The sequence below is a fragment of the Pseudophryne corroboree genome, chromosome 2 (assembly GCF_028390025.1).
Source record: "Pseudophryne corroboree isolate aPseCor3 chromosome 2, aPseCor3.hap2, whole genome shotgun sequence".
In the NCBI taxonomy this organism is placed as follows: Eukaryota; Metazoa; Chordata; class Amphibia; order Anura; family Myobatrachidae; genus Pseudophryne; species Pseudophryne corroboree.
The window spans coordinates 182390154-182404052 of NC_086445.1; the positions used below are offsets into that span (position 1 = coordinate 182390154).

At 44.2% G+C, this 13899-nt stretch overlaps 1 protein-coding gene across 5 annotated transcripts in view; it reads left to right on the plus strand.

Annotated features, from left to right (window-relative positions):
- The first annotated feature begins 1742 nt into the window (after window positions 1-1742).
- ZNF740 (zinc finger protein 740) overlaps window positions 1743-13899 on the plus strand; it is a 103831-nt gene continuing 91674 nt past the window's right edge. For 2 of the 5 annotated variants that reach the window (XM_063952096.1, XM_063952100.1), the window contains exon 1: window positions 1743-1849. The gene's annotated coding sequence lies outside the window, so the exon portion shown is untranslated. The other 3 variants (XM_063952098.1, XM_063952097.1, XM_063952099.1) reach the window with 3 other exon arrangements.

Below are 13899 nucleotides of genomic sequence, written 5' to 3' on the forward strand. Positions count from 1 at the left end.
ACAGTTGTCATCTCTTTTGCCTGTTACTGCATTGGACTGGTTAACAAAAACTGAGCTCCTGTGCACGTAGGCGGGGTTATAGAGGAGGCGGCGCTATGCATTCTGGGAAGAAGGTCAAAGCTTTGAGCCTGTTGATGCCTTGGATCAAGATCCTACTCTACACCCCCAACGTCATTACCTGTGGAGCCCAGTGTACCCCGCAGCAGAAAATTGAATAGCACCAGTTGTTACACCTGGAGCATTCCTAGCACAGTAAAACTGGTGCCTAGTGCATCTGCCCCTTAAAGTAACTTTGTAATATTAGCAACATTGGCCCTCATTCCGAGTTGTTCGCTCGCTCGCTAGCTACTTTTAGCAGAAATGCAAACACAAAGCCGCCGCGCTCTGGGAGTGTATCTTAGCATAGCAGAATTGCTAACGAAAGATTAGCAATTGCTAATGAAAGATTAGCAATTCTGCTAATATTAGCAGAATTGCTAACGAAAGCAATTTCCTTGCAGTTTCTGAGTAGCTCAAGACCTACTCCTAGATTGCGATCACCTCAGTCCGTTTAGTTCCTGGTTTGACTTCACAAACACACCCAGCGTCCGACCAGCTACTCCTCCGTTTCTCCAGCCACTTCTGCGTTTTTACCTGGCACGCCTACGTTTTTTAGCACACTCCCTGAAAACGTCCAGTTTCCGCCCAGAAACACCCATTTCCTGTCAATCAGCAGAGCGATTGAAAAGCTTTGTTCGCCTGTGAGTAAAATAGCATAGTTTTGTGTAAATTTGCTTAGCGTGTGCGCCCTGCTGTGCATACGCATGCGCAGAACTGCCGGATTTTAGCGTATTAGCAATTCTGCTAAAATTAGCAGCGAGCGAACAACTCGGAATGAGGGCCCTTCTTCATGGTTCTTCAGAATGCAGTGCTGCTTTTAGACTACATGGAATCCGGGGCATAAGGTATCCGGTCTTTAGGTTGACAACACTTGGGTCGACACTCATTAGGTCAACCACTATTGGTTGATGTGCATTAGGTCGACACATGAAAAGGTCGACATTAGTTTTTCACTTTCCCCCCCATTTTTTTTACTTTTTTATACTTTACGATCCACGTGGACTGCGATTGGGAATAGTAACCTGTGCCGAGTGCAGTGGTAGTGGAGCACGGCACCTTGCACGAAGCTGCAAGGGGACACAGTGCACTAATTGGGGTTTCCGGTCACTTTCCCCCCAAAAAAAGCCACCCAAAATTTTGAGAAAACTTATGTCGACATTTGTCCATGTCAACCTATTTACTGTCGACCTTATGATCCACACCCAGATCAAGATGAGGCCTCCTACACTGTGGTAATGCTATATCGGTGGGTGCTCTTTGCAATGGCACTGTAGAACATATCCCACTGCCAGCCAAAATGCACATGCCACACAATATATGGCTTTTTACTCTAGTACTGCATTACTTTCGACATGGCTCGTTTCGGTGCATTACAGTTAATATCTGACCCACATGTTCATTTAATTCTTTTACTCTTATTTAATGAATTTTCTTGCAGCAAACAACTTTACAGTAAGCAATAAGCACTGCCCTTATATCACCTTCTTTGCGCTGATTTCCGGCAAACTCACTTACAGTATAAACAAAAAATACTTTTAATGTTGTCACTTTTGCAATTACACACCACATAAGCTGTCGCCGGTTACTTTGTCACAAGTTAACTCTCTTTTGCTATGCTGCCTCTAGTAAAATGGCGGCTAGATCAGGCCGGGCTGGCAGTGCGCATGTGCACCTGCGCCGGAAGTCTCGAGGGAAAAAGGTTCCGGGGCAGCGGAAGAAGTGGGATACGAAGCAGGTCGCGGCTGGCAAGGTATATTATTTGGGCCTGAGGCCAATGGAGCCATTTTTAATTTTATCGACTAATAATCTGATGTATAGATGCAGTAGTAAGTAACAGGTACCGCCTGCATAGGGGACTGCTGACTGCTCTGGTTATTATATAATAGGCGTCTGGAAGGTCTCGTGTTATTGTACTGTATTTCCCCCCCTGTGTACCTGCAGCCCTCACACCCTCAGGGTGCGCGTGTGTGGTGCTATCTACTATAGTGTGGGGGTCCGGCAGCCCCCACATCATAGCCTGCATCATATCCCTGCAGCGGCTGGAGGGCTGCTCTCTGCCTCCCCCCTTGTTGCCTGCTGCATACTGTGTGCCGCCTGCAGTGACCTATACATTTACTGTGTAGCGAACGGTTTTGGATAGAGTTATGTATTTGTGCCTCTCCTAACTGCTAATCTGCTTCCACAGTGATGGAATAGGCAACTATCGATGTTCCTAATTTGATGATATTGTTTATACACTCAGTGCCAGGATTGCAATGGTTGACACATATATCTTTCCATTTTAGAAGGAGAGAGCCTATAATATTGTTTCTCTATAAGGGGTGATAAATTGTCTTTCCCCATGGCTGCCATTAGATGGCGCCTGGCGTAGCAATTCAGTTGTTGCTCTGTTCAGGTGCAAATAGCTGGCTGCGTGGGGCCACATTTCAGCAAGCAGCCTCCTGTGGTGGCGAGCTGAAATTTGCGATAAGTTTGCACTTTCGGTGCTTAAACGGGAGTTTGTGCGCCCAAAGAGGTACTTTAGATGGGTTTAACCATTGGGCATTCATTCACAGTACCCATGCTTTATCGAGGGTAAACAACTGAATTGTTCCAATGGGCATCCAGAAAACAATTGAATTCACCCCCTATATGTAGTATAGAGAAAAATGTGGAGATTTATTTCGGATGGCTGACGTTCATTTTGCTCCAGACACCAGGAAGGAGGACCCACAAAGTGCTCCCTTGTGCATGCGTGAACTTACTGGGTACATTGTACATGCACAGTAAGGAACCATTGGTGGTTAAGCCAATCATTGAATGGTTACCATATGATGGCTACATACCATTACCAAGCTTAATGTACTTCAGGAGGTATGGCTTCCCAGTGGTGGTAGAAAATACTAAAAATACACAATTCCTACACAATACATTATATGGTCAGTACAGTTGAAAAATAGTATCCTTTCTGTGCGCACCCTAATGCGACCTATACAGCAGTATAAAGAGCTAACACCAATGCTCTACAAAACAATGCAAACACAAGGATGATATTGGGTAAATGGTGCTTTGGATTAATAATGATAATAAATAATATTGCCCTGTAAATACAATTGTTTCAATTCTCCTTTGGCACGATTCAATTCAAAGTGAGTTGAATAGCGCTGGGGAATTAGCTCCCGATGCTATTCAATTCTGCATAATGGTAAGTCGGAGAATGCCCGTTCTCCTGGACTAATCACCATTCTCCGACTGAAGTGCCCAGCGCAATGCTATTTCCGCCGCACTAAGGGGCAGAAATCAGCACAGTGCCTGCACTTTTGTCGGATTTCTGCTCGCATCCCCAGGGAGCTGCGAGAAGAACTCCGGTCGCTGGCTCTCACTGCGCACAGAATTAAATAGCACTGGGAGCTAATTCCTGGTGATATTCAACTCGCTTTGAATTGAATCGTGCCCCTTGAAAGTACTGTGCATCTTGAAAATGACATAAAGGGAGAAAAAAAACAAGAAATTGTGTAATACAGTTTGTATAGGCAATTTACTGTATCCAATGTGAAATAGAAATAATTCGTTATAAAAGGGTGCGTTTCAATTCACCACCCTAGGAGCCATTCTTGGGTTTGTTCCCCAGACATTTGACTCACAACTGTATGTTGTTGGTGTAAACCTTGAGATCATACTACATGCTTGATTATCAACGTACAGTTGTGAGTCAAATGTTTGAGGGCAACCCCAATAATAGCTGGCTCCTAAATTGGTGGATTGAACTGCACTCTTTTATAACTAATTATTTTTTAATTCGTATTGAATACAGTGTGATTGCCTATACAAATAGTACTGTTTTTTTCCTCCCTTAATGTCATTTTCAAGATGCACATTCCGTTCAAGGAGAATTGAAATAATTCGATTTACAGGGGAGTAATACTTATTATCATTATTCCGAAGCACCATTTACCCAGTATTATCCTTGTGTTTGCATAGTGTATGGTCAGTGTTCTTAATGACAAAGTTCCATTCACCAGGTTAAAGCAAATTTGAACAAGACGCAAAGACAAAATTCATTTTCTTTTTATTTATGTTGTAATTTTTTATGAAGTTCAAATCAGTACACACATCAGCGGTCCTCTCCTTTAAAATATGACCTGGAAATGTGCTTTATTTCTAAGGGCTGATAGTTAATGTCAATAGATGGCAGCCCTAACATTACTGTAGTATTAGCATAAATGGGATGGAGTCATCCAATCAGAAGAGGTCACTAATCATCATCATCAATTTGTCTTTTGCACCCGTAAGTTATGTAGACCGAGATGTATCATAAAAATTAGTCCCATTAACAATAGAGCAGTATAGTAAATGTTGCACCTAGGGTAACAGGTTTTATCTACAGTGGTTTTTTTTTTTTTGTCTCGTACACCCTGTATACCCACATACCAGTATTCAATTTCCTGCAAGATTGCGGCAATTTAAAAATAAATATATATTTTTTAATCTATCACACAAATTTGGCTTTTTTGCAGGTATGCGCGCTCCCGTTTTTTGCCCTATCCTATTCCAGACGTGCAAAGAAAAAAAAAAATGAAAAATCAGGGTGAAAATGGGGAAATCAGCCTGTACCTCAAAAAAAATACTTAACTAACATAGGACAACAGTATAGAGGTGTATTATAGGTCATATTAAAGTATTTGGGGTACTTACATTGTGTCAAATTGCTGTTAAATGCATTAAAAATTTTAAAAATATTATGAAAACAAGTTTTTTTTTTCCAGCAAAAAAGGTGCTCAAATTGAATTCGGGATACATAAAAATAGATGTAAGTATATATTTGGGTTATTTTATGGGACTTAAAAAAAAAAAAAAAAAAAAAAGTGTAAACAGACCGACTGCTCCCACCTGCAAACCTAAAAACACTTGTCCCACTCATAAAGCACACCAATATACTTATCCTATACCTTGAACCCCAAATTCTATAACTTTGCACTTTTTTACCCCAAAACTGACCTTTCATTATTGGCTAATTAAAACTAATTAAAAACTTCAAAGTGCCTAATTAGTAATTCCAGTGGGTGTCCCATGGGTTCTGAACCAAATTCTGGCATTTTTACCTTTTAAAATATGGATTTTCACCAACATTTCATCTGCACAGAGTAGGTGAAGTGAAATTTGCGGTAAATTTAATGGATGAAAACTTTTCACGGCTAATTGGAAAGGGGTTTTTCACAATTTGCGGCAAAACTCAGTTTTTTCGCTGCTAATAGGATACCCCCTAGTGCCTGTTTTGTTCACTGGTGGTATTATTTTCTGATGCAAAGACCAGGTTTTATCTATACTAGTTCATCATAACATAGTAGTCTAATGCCATCTATCAAAAGCAGAGGCAGCCAAAACGTTAATCGCAATCTACCGGTAGATCGCAATCCAAGTGTGACTTGCCACCTCTCTGACTCCGGAGCGTTCCCAATGATGCATTGTGCGGGTGACGTCAGCCGCGCAATGCACGATTGGGAACGCGATGTGAGGAGCCTGTGTGCTTGCTGGATCTGGTTTGATCCAGGCAGCGCCGGCAGCAGCAGCGGGGATCCAGCCAGTCTGCCTAAGATAAAGTAATGTTAGTGTGGGCACATGGCACTGTGGGGGTATATGTGTTTGAGGTTTTTACCTGTGGGGATCAATGTGTGATTTTGTGCGAAACAGTCATTACACCCTCTGCAGCAAGGCTATGCCCCTTTTTTGTTCTACCATGCCCCCTTTTGTTATGCCACACCCTTTTTTTGGGCGCACACCTGTGGCGCACGCAATTGTCCCACCTAGATAGATCACAAAAGCTTTTCAGCTTTCAAAGTAGATCACCGACTCCAAAAGTCTGGCCACCCATGATCAAAAGTAATCAGCCACTAGGATCACACTTTGTGTAAATGTCCTGTGTCATTGACTATTGGTATAAAGCTGAAATCTGGGCAGATCTTATGGTGTTTAAAAAGTTTCTGGTAAACTGTTACCTCAACCCTGATAACTTTATAAAGTTCAACATGGCTGGGAGTTTTGTGACTGGCATTTACATTATCCATATTTTACACATGTCCCTCACTATTACCACAAGTTACTGACACATTTTATTCTTTGCTTTAGCTAGTGAACAGGTCACACCTATTGTAGTCTCACCAATTGCTCTAAAAAAAAAAAAAAAAAAAAAAAGGTTGTAGATAAAATATGTTTTATGCAGAATGTAGTTTTCACACAAGTGCCAGTCCGCTTGTCCCACCTCGGCTTCCTTGCAGAGTGCAGGCTGTCCCATAGACGTAGTTATGCACCACATGCAACAACAATATGAACTGAGGTAAGTATTTAGGCATACTTTCACAAAAACATTCAAATATAGAAGTGGTACATGTAATAGCGACATTCCTAACACAGACTCGCTCTCATGACAAATTTAAGGCATAAATCAGGCTGAACTGAAAATGTTTTATAATGAATGCGGGTAGTTTTACTGCTGCTAGAATGATGAACTTAACCACTTGCCTGGGGTGGTCACATCAGATGTGACCCTGCCAGGCTGGGCTTTCCCTGACATGGTCTCAGCTGATACGACCAGTCAGAAATGTCCACTGGACGGCTGCCAGAAGATAATCTTTCAGCAACCGCCAATCTCGGAGGAACCCCCTGGCCCGTCTGCACCCTTGGATCCCCAATGTGTGCCTGCCAGATTGCTGCTGGTCGCAGTGATAGGATGGCACACCCCACCCGCAAGATGCGGAGAGGTGCAGCTGCAGCACTCAGTATATTTCCATTGGCTACAGAGAAGAGCAGCTACCAGGACATATAATAATGGCAGAGCCCCAGCCTCCCCTGTTTCTTTCAATTATCGATCCTTGTTGATTTTCTGATATATCGGGTGGAGAGAGCAGGCGAGATGTAGTGGTCGGTATTGTGACCGGCGGCCTCCTGCCGGTCACATAACTACATCCCGTTTCCAACATGCACATTTCCTGGCGGAGCTCATCCAGAGGACTTCTCTTAGGACATTTCCATAAAGCACGGTGAAGGTGTCTGGGGCACATAGGTGATGATAGCGTAGGTAGCGCAAAAAAATCAGGCCAGTCAAAATATTATAGTTAATTGGGTCTCCATCTGATGAACTTGAAATCCATCTAAATGTACACTATTATATATATTATTTGATAGCTGTCCTGTTAACCCATAGCAGGAAGTTTGTAGTGGTCTTATTGGATCCAGATGTCCAAACCAATCACTGGGGTCGATTCAATTCGGCAACAGATGAATAGTGCCGGGAATTAGCTCCCTACGCTATTCAATTCAGCTACTAGTTACCCGCAATTGTCGGGAATTCTTCTCTCAGCCCCAGGGGGTGAGAGAAGAAAACCGACAAAAGTGCTGCCGCGCGGCCGGCGCGAGGCTGATTCTGTCGGGAATCAGCATCGCTGCGGGCAGTTAAGTCGGAGAATGCCCGTTCTCCTGACAAAACTACCTGTTAAGTCTGCGAAAACGGGCATTCGCCGACTTAACTTTAGCTGAATTGAATAGCGTCAGGAGACTTAACTTTAGCTGAATTGAATAGCGTCAGGAGCTAATTCCCGGCGCTATTCATCTGTTGCCGAATTGAATCGACCCCATTGAGCTAACACATATGTGACAGATTTAACCAATAAGTTCATGCAGCATTCTGGTCATTGGGGATTTGGGCCACACAGCCTGATCTAACGCTGTATAAGTTTCATCCTCCTCATACATTCTAGTGCGAAGCAGGTACAGATTGTGTTCTCTGCACTGGGGTGGTGTGAGGATCTGTTATAACCTCTTTAAAATCATATGGCAAACCAAGTATTGTGTCTTTCGTATCTGTCTCTGACCTGTCCCAAAACAGACGTTGTTTGCTGCAATAGAGACGTGTAAGAATACTTAGATGCAGAGACGTAATTCCAAGTTGCAGAGAGACATTTGTCTAAAGCTTTCCATGCACTGAACGATAATTGTTTAGATCAGAAAGATTAAATTGCTGTTCTTAACGATTACTCATATTATGGACATTAACAATAATTGTTCACAGCCTGATAATGGCAGGGTAAAAGTTCTGGATCATTTGGGTAATAAACCTGCCTGATCCACGTGACTGTGATACAGCCAGCTCCAGGTAGTGAATGTAGATCACCGCCATACATCTTGCAGTGTGTTGAGGTGCTCCGATTATTGTTTATTGCCTCATCCCTTCTCTCTGTCCATCTGTCATGCAGTCGATGGTCAGATGCCTGTTTTAATATGCAGATTACAGTTTTTCCAGCCATGTACTATGTGCTTCCATCCAGCCTGCAGTGTCAGTCCCTTCTAATTTTGCACGAATGAAAATAATATTTTTTACCTGATTGTTAGATCTGGTAATATTAGTACACACGGTGAGATAAATCTGTAAGATTCTGACTATATAGTCAAAATCTAATGCTGGCCATATACTTGTGCGATGCCCTGCGACGCGACATCGCAGGGCATCGCACCGGCAGTTCAGGTGCGATCAAATCGCACCTGAACTGCCAAAGTGGTTACCATGCGATAGATCGCATGGTAATAACGTAATGGGCACGTCACCGCCGAGTGGGAGCGCTTCGCACATCGCAGTGCGATATATCTCATGTGGGTTTAAAACCACATGCAATCGCTCTGCGATACGACAAATATTATGTGCAGCACATAATATCTTGAGACGCGATATTCGACTGGCGTGCCCGCGCATTGCCTCTCAAGGTACCTAAAATGTGCATACAATCCTTCAATTTCTCTCACAGATGTGGTCGAAATCGAAGGATAGCACCGATTATCTCATAAGTGTGTGGGCACCAGAAGGAAAAGTTAGTGCACATCTCAGGGTGTTAGGCAGCTTGCGATACAGATTTGATCCCGATGCGCGCTCCTGTGGGGTTGGTATCGTAAGGCTAGATAGACTGTGCAGGCAAGTCAATCTTGACTATCTAGTGTACAATCTAGTACAAAGTATACTCAAAATTGGCACTTAGTCAAAATCGTACATTGACAAAATCTCAAGCACGGATAGTACAGATTTTGACTATCTGTGCTATCTGAGCTCTGGGGGAGTTCAAGGGAAATCGCGTAGTCAAAATCAGACATAGCAAGGATCTCACCGTGTGTACACACTGATGATATGATAGCCACGTCTCAGATCTCCATGCTGTGGTGCCGGCCAACCAGATATATTTCACAGCATAATCAGAATGTTTGTTGGCTGTTTAGGCCCACACAGAGTGTTGGTTATAAACTAAAACATGACCATAGTATCTAATCCTAAACTTTTATCATCTCTGGAAGAACTGGACCTATCCATGTTATCCCGACACCTGGCTAAATTGCCTGCAGAGACTGGTCGGACAGACTGGATTACATAGTATGCATATCCTCCAACTGTACCTTTTTACCAGATACAGTACCTTTTTTTTATGGTCTGTCTCTCAAAACTTCCATTGAAAGTATAGGAAAAGGGGTGTGGCCACATGGCCCTTTACCTGTGGCCACGCCCCCTTTTCTAATTTGTACCGATATTTATGTTTAAAATGTTGAAGGGTATGAGTATGTGACAAGGCATTACCTGTTTGTATGTTAGTCACAATTCTGTTTTGTGTTTGGCAATTTAATCATCTTTCAACTGATATAAATGTTAAATAATCCTTTTGCATACCTCCCAACATGACCCTCTCCAGGAGGGACAGAATACTCTGCTCCTGGACTTCCCTTTTAATTTATGATTGCCATCACCTGTGCTGAAACACCTTTCTTATCCATTAACCTGTTCACACAGGTGCTGGCAATCACAAATTGAGAAAAAAGTCCAGAAGCAGAGCATTGTGTCCCTCCTGGAGAGGGTCCTGTTGGGAGGTATGCTTTTGGAGTTACTAAAGGGGAGTACACACGGAGAGATCCGTGCTTAAATTCTAAGAAATGAAGCACGGATCTCTCCGTGTGTGTATAGCGATGCAGGGCCCTGCGCGTCGCTATCGCTGACTCTAGATTTGGCATGCATGCATGCCAAATCTTGTAGATCGCTCACTTCACTGCTGTGTGAAGTGAGCGCCCCTCCCCCCTGTCCACCCCCCTTGCTCAGCACACATTGTGCTGTGCTGAGTGGGAGAGAGATGTGTGCTGAGTGTTCTGTGCTAGATCGCTCAGCACACATCTCCCCGTGTGTACGGTGCTTTACAGTAACCCTAACCTAATTGCTTTCTACGTACAGTCTTAATTAAACTCCTTTTGTTTTTTTTTTCTAATAATTGATTCAAATGTTTTTGTCTTATCAGAAAATAAATATAGATAAGTAAAACGGGAAAGAATTTTGACTGAGCAAACGGTCATTAATCAAACATAGCAACAGCAGACTCTTGTCAGACTAAGGGGTCTATTTACTAAGCCTCAGGTGGAGATAAAGCACTAGCCAATCAGCTCCCAACTGTCATTTTTCAAACCCAGCCTGTGACGTGGCAGTTAGGAGCTGATTGGCTGGTACTTTATCTCCGTCCACTTTATCTCCACCTGAGGCTTAGTAAATGGACCCCTAAGACACTACCATCCACAGTGCAGCCTCCCCATAGCTCTATTGGAATTTTAAGCAAGTCGTTGTAATGGATTCAGCGGCTTAACATTTATTTATATAACACCAACAAATTCTGTTGCACTTTACAATTGGTCACAAACGCAGTAATGAAACCAGACTGGTTAATAACAGGAGTAAATGGGCCCTGTTAATAAGCTTACAATCTATACATTGCGATCTCCAAATGCCAGAATCCTGGACAGTTTGATCATGTATATATGGGGCTGGGCAACTGGAGTACAGTGTAAAGGTTTCCCATGTAGGTCTGTTGAGTACTAGACAGACTGTGTCTTCAGTCTCATTGTGTGGGAAATTAGCAGCTTTTTGGCTTCAGGTAATGGACTTTTGGAGAAAAACAAACCCATCAGAAGTGATAAATTAGAACGCTGGTGGGTAACTGACCCTAGTGCCACAGAAAACCTGCTAGTTTTAAGTATTGTGCTCAAATACAATGAATACTCTTGGGGGGGGGGGGGGGGGGGGGGGTGTATCCTATTAGCCGAGCTAATTTTTCAACCAAAAAAAAAACCAGGCTAATTTCGCGTTTTTAGCCCGATGGTCATTATCTGGCTATCCAACTATAAATAGGTTTTTTTTTCCGGCTGCAAAATGTCGCATTTTCGGACAAAAACACGTGGGATCAGGAATAGGTTCCCGGATCCATGTGTTTTTGAGAAAACCAGGTCTCTAAGGGCTGGTTATCAGGGATTTGAAGCATAATCCCCGATCAGGGCCGGCTTGTCTGGGCTAATTGGATAGCACCTAGAGGATCCATTAGCCCCGGTAATTTGCCGCTACAATAGATGGCAGAAATAAGGACATAAAACGTGCATGGAAAATGCATCAAAGGCAATATGAAAGAGGACAATGAGTCTAAAATTACAAAAAGCTGTTTATGCAGTAAATTTAATATGTAACCTGATTTCTCATACGTCCTAGAGGATGCTGGGGTCATTTAAAGAACCATGGGGGTATAGACGGGATCCGCAGGAGACATGGGCACTTTAAAACTTTCAAAAGGTGTGAACTGGCTCCTCCCTCTATGCCCCTCCTCCAGACTCCAGTTTAGAATCTGTGCCCAGTGAGACTGGATGCACTCTGAGGAGCTCTACTGAGTTTCTCTGAAAAAGACTTATGTTAGGTTTTTTATTTTCAGGGAGACTGCTGGCAACAGTCTCCCTGCTTCGTGGTACTTAGGGGAGAGAAGTCAGACCTACTTCTGTGAGTTTAAAGGCTCTGCTTCTTTGGCTACAGGACACCATTAGCTCCTGAGGGTCTGATCACTAGGTACGCCTAGATGCTCGTTCCCAGAGCCCGCCTTCACCCCCCTTGCAGAGCCAGAAGTCAGAAGACAGGTGAGTAGAAGAAGATCAGAAGACTTCAGTGGCTTTGAGGTACCGCACAGCGATCGCAGTGCGCACCATGCTCCCACTACACAGCGGCACTAAAGGGTGCGGGGGTGGGGGGGCATCCTGGGCAGCATATCTAGCCTCAATAACTACCTGATAAGAGCAGACTAAGTGCCAGGGAACTGTTCGGACCCCCGCCAGTATAAACATTTTCTCTAACGTCCTAGTGGATGCTGGGGACTCCGTCAGGACCATGGGGAATAGCGGGCTCCGCATCTAAATAAAGCTTTTAGGATCACATGGTGCGTACTGGCTCCTCCCCCTATGACCCTCCTCCAAGCCTCAGTTAGGTTTTTGTGCCCGTCCGAGAAGGGTGCAATCTAGGTGGCTCTCCTAAAGAGCTGCTTAGAAAAAGTTTTTTTTAGGTTTAAATCTCAGTGAATCCTGCTGGCAACAGGATCACTGCATCGAGGGACTTAGGGGAGAGATTTCCAACTCACCTGCGTGCAGGATGGATTGGAGTCTTAGGCTACTGGACACTTAGCTCCAGAGGGAGTCGGAACACAGGTCCTCCTGGGGTTCGTCCCGGAGCCGCGCCGCCGATCCCCCTTACAGACGCTGAAGACGGAGGTCCGGAAAGCAGGCGGCAGAAGACTCCTCAGTCTTCATGAAGGTAGCGCACAGCACTGCAGCTGTGCGCCATTGTTGCTACACGTCTCACTGATTCAGTCACGGAGGGTGCAGGGCGCTGCTGGGGGCGCCCTGGGCAGCAATATTAAATACCTTTAGTGGCAAAATAAATACATCACATATAGCCATTAAGGCTATATGTATGTATTTAACCCAGGCCAGTTTTCTTAAAACCCGGGAGAAAAGCCTGCCGAAAAAGGGGCGGAGCTTATTCTCCTCAGCACTCAGCGCCATTTTCCTGCTCAGCTCCGCTGGTGAGGAAGGCTCCCAGGACTCTCCCCTGCACTGCACTACAGAAACAGGGTAACAAAGAGAAGGGGGGCATAATTTGGCGATATTGATATATTAAAAGCGCTTATATCAAAAACAACACCTTCTAGGGTTGTTTATATACATTTATAGCGCTTTTGGTGTGTGCTGGCAAACTCTCCCTCTGTCTCCCCAAAGGGCTAAGAGGGTCCTGTCTTCGATTAGAGCATTCCCTGTGTGGCTGCTGTGTGTCGGTACGTGTGTGTCGACATGTATGAGGACGATGTTGGTGTGGAGGCAGAGCAATTGCCGGTAATGGTGATGTCACCCCCTAGGGAGTCGACACCGGAATGGATGGCTTTAGTTATGGAATTACGTGATAATGTTAGCACATTACAAAAGTCAGTTGACGAAATGAGACGGCCGGAAAACCAGTTAGTACCGGCTCAGGCGTCTCAGACACCGTCAGGGGCTGTAAAACGTCCCTTACCTCAGTCAGTCGACACGGGTACCGACACAGATGAATCTAGTGTCGACGGTGAAGAAACAAACGTATTTTCCAATAGGGCCACACGTTATATGATCACGGCAATGAAGGAGGCTTTGCAGATCTCTGATACTGCAGGTACCTCAAAAAGGGGTATTATGTGGGGGGTGAAAAAACTACCTGTAGCTTTTCCAGAATCAGAGGAATTGAATGACGTGTGTGACGAAGCGTGGGTTAACCCAGATAGAAAACTGCTAATTTCCAAGAAGTTATTGGCATTATACCCTTTCCCACCAGAGGTTAGGGCGCGCTGGGAAACACCCCCTAGGGTGGATAAGGCGCTCACACGTTTATCAAAGCAAGTGGCGTTGCCGTCTCCTGATACGGCCGCCCTCAAGGATCCAGCAGATAGGAGGCTGGAAACTACACTGAAGAGT